This window comes from Dunckerocampus dactyliophorus, chromosome 1, assembly GCF_027744805.1.
Source record: "Dunckerocampus dactyliophorus isolate RoL2022-P2 chromosome 1, RoL_Ddac_1.1, whole genome shotgun sequence".
In the NCBI taxonomy this organism is placed as follows: domain Eukaryota; kingdom Metazoa; phylum Chordata; class Actinopteri; order Syngnathiformes; family Syngnathidae; genus Dunckerocampus; species Dunckerocampus dactyliophorus.
In genome coordinates, this window is record NC_072819.1 from 6,541,521 (window position 1) to 6,551,110 (window position 9,590).

Here is a 9,590-nt window from a genome sequence, read left to right on the forward strand (position 1 = left end):
GCTCTTTTTCCCCCGTTTTTTTAAAAACACATTTTATTTTATTCCCATAATAAGTAATTTATTTACTTCCTCCTCAACCCAATTTTCCAAAAATGACAACTTTATTATATTTAGCTTGTTTCTCATAATACTATGACTTTAAACAAAAAAAACCCAAATCTTTTTCTTTAATATTTCAACTAAAATAAGGTTATTTTTCCCTCGGAATATTATGAGTTTATTCTCGTATAATTACGCTTTTTCTCCTTAGAATACAACATTTGTTCTTTTAATATTTTGGCTTAATTCTCATACTGTAAAATTGCAGCTTTTTAATTTATTTATGCATAACTATGTCAACTTTCTTCTTGTAACGTATAGTTAGTCAAAATTAAGAAATATTATTTTTACCATTTAGCCACTGCTTACTATGACATATTTACTCTATTGACGTATTTGTCAGGTAAAATACAAAAAGTACAATTTATTCTATTTCTGATTTTAAATATAATTAAAATGCTATTTTTCATGGACAAAAAACAAGCATAGAAATATTTCACTTATTCATATCATATTTCATTTGATCATTTTTTTGAATGGCCACATATTATACAATTATATATTTATGGCATAAATTTGTGAGTGCATTAAAACCACAAAAAAAGTAAAGTATATTAATTAAATATTTAACGTTTTTAAAGCCCAAATTGACCACAGAAATGTAATTTTTTTAACACTTAAAATATATTAAAACAAATAGAAATTAAATATATAAACAAACAACTATATAAACAAATAAAATGTATTAAATAAATACATGGAATACATGTATTTTGAAATATATCAAAATGTATTGCCAAAAATAAAATTACATTAAATAAAAAAAAAAGCCTAAATGGACCACGGAAATGTTTCAATGTTTAACATAACTCTCTTTAAGTCTGTTTTAAAATCAAATCAATGTTTCTGTTCTGTTTTGTTTGGTTTTTTTTAACGTGAATTTAATCTACTATACACAACGTAAAACAGACAGTCAACTATTACTTTGTGTGCTATTTCAGTGATGCCAACACGCCTTTCCTGGGCTTTAATGAGGCCTTTTAGTCGAACACAAATGTAGTTAACAACAAGCTGCCAGTCACTCTCTGCACCTGATTAATTATGCATGCAGCAACGTGACCATTTGTCGTGGACTCACCTGCGCAGGTATCTTACTATCTGCATCATCATCGTGGTCATGTGTCGCACTGATGCAGGGAAAAGACAACAAAGTCATCTTCCTATGCTCTGCTATTGTTGTCCTAATGAAAGCAGGTGTTGGTTAATGTATATGATAATGAAACAGATAACAGATGCTAATGTGTGTGTGTGTGTGTGTGTGTGTGTGTGTGTGTGTGTGTTAAGAGATTACACTTCTTATGGGCTTCAAAGGAAACAAACATCAATGGCTTCATCCCATGACAAGTCTGCGGAACACGTTTAATGATAAATACAATTCAATGCCAGGATTTTTCAGTCATTTTCAATAATAAAAGAAGCCCCATTTGTATTTTTTGCTCAATTGTTTAACTTTAAATAAGCGCAAAAATATTTAGAGTAACTTCTTCTTCTTTTTTAAGTGTATCAACAGTCATTAAGTGGTTTTCAAGTGTAAAAAGAAGTTAACCACTCAAGCGGAGGGCGTCCGCCATTGTCGCCCCGCTTGCTTGCGCGCTTCTTTTCACCCTCTCCCTCAGGTCGGCTTTGCGCCGTTTGCTGTTAGGATGTCGCTCGTTTACGCGGGAGGGGGGGGAGTCAAGGGGTGGGGGGGGGAAGTGACCAAATGGAATCTTGATTGTTGTCCCAGCCTGTTGTGATAACATCACACAGGATTTAAACCAAAAAGAAAATGTTATCTACGACGGGAAGGCTGAGCATAGATTAGACCAGGGGTGTCCATCCCCCCCCCCCAAAGGATACAACTTTGCCACTTTGATACTTTGTAAAGCAACAAATGAAGATATGCTAAGGAGTTATATAAATATACTGTATATATATTTCATCTACGCTCTGTCATACAGGTGAAAAAGCATATTATTAATATCAAACTCACTATTTGCTCTTTTTTTCCCCATTTTTAAACGTTTTATTTTTTCAAATATTTAAACTTTCTTCTTAGATATTTTTAATACATTTTCTCTTGGTAATATGACTTTAGTCCCATAATATTTTGCATTACTATTTTAATTTATTTACATTCCCCCCCAACCTAATTGTCCAAAAATAACATTTTTTGTATGTTTCTCATAATATTACGACTTTAAAAAATAATAATTTCAACTAAAATAATGTTATTTTTCCCTCATAGTTTATTCTCATAAAATTGCAATGTTTTTTTTTCACTGTAAGAATAAAAAAAATTCTCTTACAATTTTGACTTTAATCTCTGGAGCTGTTTTTGGTCCATTGCTGCTGTTTTTAGTAGTCTGCCGTATTTCAACCTTCTTGTAAATTTTCCCCTCCTCGATTATGACTTTATTCTCATATTTTGACTTTATTGTCATAACATAACTTTTTCCGCAAACTAATTTTCCGTTTATTTGTTGTTTTGTTTGTTTCTCATAATATTATTGTATAATATGAATAATATTACGACTTTCTGTAATACTTCAAATAAAATAACGTTATTTTTCCTAATATTATGAGTTTATTCTCATAAAAGTTTTTTGTTGTTGGAATACAACTTTATTCTCTTAATATTTTAACTTTATTCTCATAAAATTGCAGCTGTTTTTTTCTGCAACTTAACTTTCTGAAAATTCAAACTTTATCGGTTGTTTTGTTTCTCATAATATTACGACTTACGACTCTTTTTTCTTTAATGTTTCAACTTTATGTTACTAAAATGATGTTTTTTTCTCATAATATTAACACAATATTCTCATAATGTTGTACCTTTTACTCGTTCATCCATCTTCTATGCTGCTTATCCTCACTAGGGTCACGGGGGAATGCTGGAGCCTATCCCAGCTGACTTTGTGCAAGAGGCGGGGTACACCGCGGACTGGTCACCTTTTTCTCGTCAAATTACAAATTTTTTTCTTAATATTTTGAGTTTATTCTTGTAAAATGTTGCCATTTATGCTGCTGTTTTATTTTTATTTTTTTTAAGTTTCCTTGTAAAATTATATTTTTAGAATGTGCCGCAAATGGCCCTCGTGCCGCACTTTGGCTACCCTGTTTATCTTATATTGTCATAATATTTTGACTTTATTCCCATAATATTATAACTTTTTTCCCCAACTGAATTTTCCAAAAATGACAACTTTTTATTTTGTAACTCTCAGTTATATGTTGTGGTACAACACTGAACATCAATTATAGATATTTCTTCATAGATTATCGTTACGCTCCTCAAGGTGGTCTTGGCCAGCCAAAATGAAATTTTTTGCCCCCAAAAAACATACCGCGAAGAAACCGAAACTGAAGAAAACAACCAATTAGAAATTGTAGTCAACTGGCAATTTTGAAAAAGTGGATACTTTTTTTTGCGTTTAACAAAACAGACTTGCATGGAAACAGTTAAGAAAATCTTAAAAAAAAAAAAAAAAAAAGCAAAACAAATCTTGACAATGTAGTTTTTTTGCTAATGCTAATTTTACGCATTTGTACTTTGTTACACAAAAAATGATAACGTTGGATTTAAAAAACTATATGAAAAACTCATAATATGAGGAAAAATACTTAATTTTTTAAAAGTTGTAATAGTGTAAGAAACGACAACAAAAAAACACACTCAAGTTGTACATTTTGGAAGGTAAGGTTGCGGAAAAGGTCGTAATATTACAGGAACAAAGTCAAAATTGGCGACTCTAAATTGTCCATAGGTATGAATGTGAGTGTGAATGGTTGTTTGTCTATATGTGCCCTGCCATTGGCTGGCCACCAGTCCAGGGTGTACCCAACCTGTCGCCCGAAGTCAGCTGGGATAGGCTCCAGCATACCCCCGCAACCCTAAAAAGGAGAAGCGGTATAGAAAATGGATGGATGGATAATATGAGAATAAAGTCATAATTACAAGATGGAAATTTACAAGAAGAAAGTTGAAGTAATTGGGGAAAAAAAAGTTATACTCTAATGAGAAAAAAGTCGTAATGTTACAAGAACAAACTCTGAATATTTTGAAGAAAAATAATGTAATTTTAGTAGCCTATATTTGAAACATTAAAGAAAAAATGTTTTTTTTTAAAGTCGGAATATTATAAGAAACAAATGAAACAAAGAATAAAGTTGTAATTTTTGAAAAATTAGGTTCCTGGGAAAATAATATGTCAGGAATAATGTCAAAATATTCAGAGAATAATAATCATAATTCCGAGAAGAAAATTTACCAGAAGAAAGTTGAAATAATTGGGGAAAAAAAGTAATTCTAATAAGAAAAAGTCGCAATTTTATAACAAACTTGTAATATTTTGAGGAAAAGTAATATAATTTTAGTTGAAATATTAAAAAAAATAATAATAATTTTTAAGTCATAATATGAGAAACAAAAGAAAGAATAAAGTTGTCATTTTTGGAAAATTAGGATTGTGGTCAAAATATAATGGGAATAAAGTCAAAATATTATGAGAATAAAGTCATAATTATGAGAAGAAAATCTGCTAAAAGAGCACTGAAATAGTTGGAATTTTTTTAAAAAGCAGATTTGTGGAAAAATTGCAGAAATTTTAAAAGAATAAACTCGTAATATTTTGAGAAAGAATAATGTCATTTTAGTAGCATACAGTTTAAATATTAAAGAAAAATGTGTCAGAATTTGAGAAATGAACAAAACAAAATAAAGTTGTAATTTTTGGGAAAAAGTTCTAATATGGGAATAAAGTCATAAGATTACAAGAAGGAAATTTAGGAAGATTACGCAAGAAGAAAGTTGAAATATTTGGATTCTTTTTCTTAAATGCAAAAATAGGAAGAAAAAAAAAAGAGCAGCGTGTGAGTTGATGGCTTTTTCAACTATGTGACAAAGCTGAGATGCACTTTTTTTCTTGAAATATGTACAGTATGACTGCTTAGCATAATATGCTGTTTGTTCAGTTAAAAAACATTAAAATACGATATCATTTTATGGAAATGATGGGCATACTTTTTTTTTTTCTGTCAAGTTTTCCCTTCGCCGTGCACACAGTTAGCGACATACTGTAGCTAGCGCCGTAGTTGCGCTGCGGTGTCGAATGCCAGGATGTTGATAGGGTGGTGGTAAAAAAGGCGGGTGGGGGTGTGAGGCCAGTTAAAGGTGGTCCGCTACCTGCCGACAAAGGGGCTAAAGACGCGATTAGAAGAGCTCAGAGCGGGACGACAAAAGCCTGACGTGAGAATCCGCAAGAGTCGTCGACACCTCGGCCTTGTTAGTTTATTTTTACGGGTGTGAGAGGTTCTGAGATTCTGGCTGGCGACATTTCAAAGTTTATTTTTTGCGGGGATGATTTGCATGAAATGCTTTAGCGCAAATATCTGCAAGCCAATTGAGCTCCTAATGGGATTTTCCTGGGGGGGAGCCACACAAATGGGGAGATGTGAGCAAAGCGTGAATGTTATCAAGCTCTCCCACTTCTATACTATCTTACCCTCCCACCACCACCACCACCACCACCTTCTCCTCCCCCAAAGGTCCCCTCCCACTCTTTGTGCTTTGTCATTGCTCTTATCAGGGGCACTCTATCACTCTTTCTAAATAGCGCTGGCGTTGAAAGCGCTTGCAAATGTAAGTATGTCTTTGTTTAGGGCCGGCCCGAGGTCCGTCCCCCTCACCCGGCTCCCCCCTAGGTGAGGGCTGATTGATGGCCCTCCGCTGGGTGAGTGACAGGCGCCATTGGGTTCAGGTTGTGGTGGCCAGCCATGACAGCACACACGGGACTATCGTGTATTTGACAGGACGGGACGCTACACCAGAGTCCATGTAAAAATAAAAAAATAAAAAAGTCACGTTCTTGCTTCGTCAAACAGATCTGGCCAGAAAATGCAATGTTTTGGGTTTTTTTGTTTGTTTTTTTGGGGTCATATTTGTTTCGCTTCTCATGAATTGGACTTTTTTGCAAATGTGTCAAGGCCAGTGATGCAAATTCCACAATTAACTAATTAATTAAAACAAACAAACAAAAAAAAGAAAAACAAAATATTAAAAGAGTAAAGTCATAACCTGAAAAAAGACAAAAAAAGCATACATTTGAAATATTAAAAGAAAAAAGTCATAATATGAGAAACTAAAAGAAAGAAAGTTGCTATTTTGGGGAAATTAGGTTAGGGAAAAAGTTATAATATTACAATAATAAAGTTGAAATATTATGAGAATAAAATCATATTACAACAAGAAAAAATGCACAAGTAGAAAGTTGAAATAATTGTAAAAATTGGAAAAAAAAGAAGCAAAAATGGAAAAAAAACCCCCAAAATATTAAGAGTAAAGTCATAATATAAAGAGAAAAAAATAACATAAATTTGAAATGTTAAAAGGGGGGAAAAAAGTCGTAATATGAGAACCAAAACAAAGAATAAAGTTGCAATTTCTGGAAAATTAGGTCTTGGAAAAAGTTATAATATTACAATAATAAAGTCCAAATATTATGAGAATAAAGTCATGATCATGATACTATGAGGGAAAAATGTCCAAGGAGAAAGTTGAAATATTTGTAAAAAAAAAAAAAAAAAAAAAAAAGAAAAAAGCAAATGAACTCCAAGAAAAATATTAAGATTCAAGTCATAATATTAAGAGAAAAAATATCACAAATTTGAAATATTAAAAGGGAAAAAAAAGTCATAATATGAGAAACTAAAAGAATAAAGAAGCAATTTTTGGAAAATTAGGTTGGGGGAAAAAGTTATATTACAATAATAAAGTTGAAATATTATGAGAATAAAGTCCTGATCATGATACTATGAGGAAAATAATAATATTCCGAGAAAAAATGTACAAGGAGAAAGTTTAAATACTTGTTAAAAAAAATAAAATAAAATGGAAAAAAAGAAAAAATATTAAGAGAGTAAAGTCATTATATTAAAAGGAAAAAAATAGCATAAATTTGAGCTAATAAAGGAAAAAAAATTGTAATGAGAAACAACACAAAAAAGTAGCAATTTTCGAGAATTAGGTTGGGGGAACAAGGTATCGTAAAATAATAAAGTCCAAATATTAAGAGAATAAAGTCACAATACGTTACGAGAAAAAAAATGTACGAGGAGAAAAATGAAATACTTTAATACAGCAAAAATTGAAAGAAAAGACAAAATGTTGAGAGTAAAGTCATAATATTAAGAGAAAAAAAAGCATGAATTGAAAATATTAAAAGGAAAAAAATGGTAATATGAGAAACTAAAAGAATACATTTGCTTTATTTGAGTAAAATAATAAAAATGTCTGCAGTTTTTTTCAATTTCTGCAGGAAAAAAAATCATTTAATATTTAAACTCTATGCTACTAAAATTATATTTTTCCTCATAATATTACAAATTTATTTTTGTAAAATTGCGACTTTTTTTTAATCATTTGCTTATGGCTTTTTTTCTCTTAATATTGTTGATTTATTGTCGTAAAATGACAGCTGTTTTTTCTATTCCTGCCTTTTTTTTTGTTTATTTCAAACTACTTAAACTTTCCTCTTGTAAATTTTCTTCTTGTATTATTATAATTTTATTCTCGGATTATAACGTTTTCCTCAACCTAATTTTCTAAAAATGACAACTTCATTCTTTAAATTTGCTTTTATAATATTATATATTTTTTAAAATAACCTCTCTTTTCTTTAACATTTCAGCTCTGTGCAATTAAAATGACATTTTATTGGTATTTATTCTCGTAAAACTGCGACTTTTCTCTTTTTTATACATATACATTTTCATACATATGCATTACATTTTAATTTTAACTTTCCACAACTTTTTTTGTTTAGTTTGTTTCTCATATTACATCTTTTTCAAAGGATAACATCTTTTTTTCTTTTCTCTCTCAGATTTAGAGCGACTAATCCATTTTGTTTTATGGAATCATTTATAGAACTATATGTAATGAGTTTATATTGATTTTATGAAGTGATTTTACCCTTCTTTTCTGTAAAGCACTTTGAATGACCTTGTGTATGAATTGGGCTCTATAAACTTGCCTTGCTTCTTTAATATGTTCTTTAAATGACTGTTTTTCTCATAATATTCTGACTTTATTCTAGTAAGGTTTCTGATGTTTTTTCCCCCATTTCTGCGGTCGCTTTAAAAAAAATAATCTTGCAAATATTTCAACATTTCTCTTGTAAATTTTCTTCTTGTAATATTATGACGTTATTCCCATATTTTTTCTTTATTCTCGTAATATCATAACTTTCCCCGCTACCAATTTTCCAAAATTTATAGCTTCATTCTTTGTGTAGTTTTTCTCATATTATGTCTTTTAAAAAAAATCCTTTTTTCTTTAGTATTTCAGCTCTTTGCTACTAAAATGACATTATTTTTCCTCATATTATGTTATTTTCGTAAAATTGCGACTCTTTTTTTTTTATACTTTTCCAACTATTTCAACTTTCTTCTTGTAAATATTCTTCCCGTGATTTATGGCTTACTTCCCATCATATTTTGACTTTATTCTTGTTAAGTTAATAAGTTAATTTTCCAAAACGTACTTTGAGTTTGTTTTTCATATTACGTCTTCTGGCCCCCCTCCCCCCAATTTCTGCAGTTGCTTTAAAAAAAAATAAAAAAAAATCTAATATGAAAATTCAAAAATTCTAATGTTTTGACTTTCTTCCCGTAATATTGTAACTTTTTCCCCCAATCAATTTTCCAAAAATGACAACTTAATTTTGTTTTGTTTGTCATATTACCACTCTTAAAAATATGTATTTCAACTTTATGCTACTAAAATGACGTTACCTTTTCTCGTATTACTTTGTTCGCATGGAATTATGACTTTTTTTTCCCCTCCTTAGAGTAAATATTTTTCTTAACATTTTGAATTTACTCTTGTAAAGTTTTTGCTGATTTTCCCCATTCATGCACTTGTTCTCTCCGTGCGCTAATGAGGTTATTGGGCATCTGTGACATGACATCTACATCCGTTAGTGGGTGGTGGGGGGGCTATTTGTGAGACAATAGCGACGAGGAAGCCCGGGACATCGGGCCCTGTGTTTTCCGAGTGGAAATAACAAAGGCAAGCGGAGCACTGGCGGGAGGCTGTGCTCTCATGGAAATGAGCAACCCAAGCCACAATGTAGCGCCTAATCTCTTCAGAGGGAGGAATCAGTTACACAGCTGTATGCAGGCCGCACTGCTTTACACACACACACACACACACACACACACACACACACACAGGTGGCGTGTAGCCAAAGGCCTTGCTCCTACAAGCACCAGAAACAAGGTGGGCCCCCGCCAAGAACCCTCCCCAAACAACAGAAGGACAGGAATAAGTGGGGCAGAGGGTGGTACGGGGGTGCAAGGCCTCAAAGCATTGGGATTAGAGTTAATGTGCCTCCCTGGGTTATAATCTCTTCAGAGGGGAGAGGGAGGGGACTTTGTTTGAGGGGCTTGGGGGCAGTAAGATAAGTATCTATTACAGAAACTCCCTCTTAGCCCGCCAACATCCCCTGCTT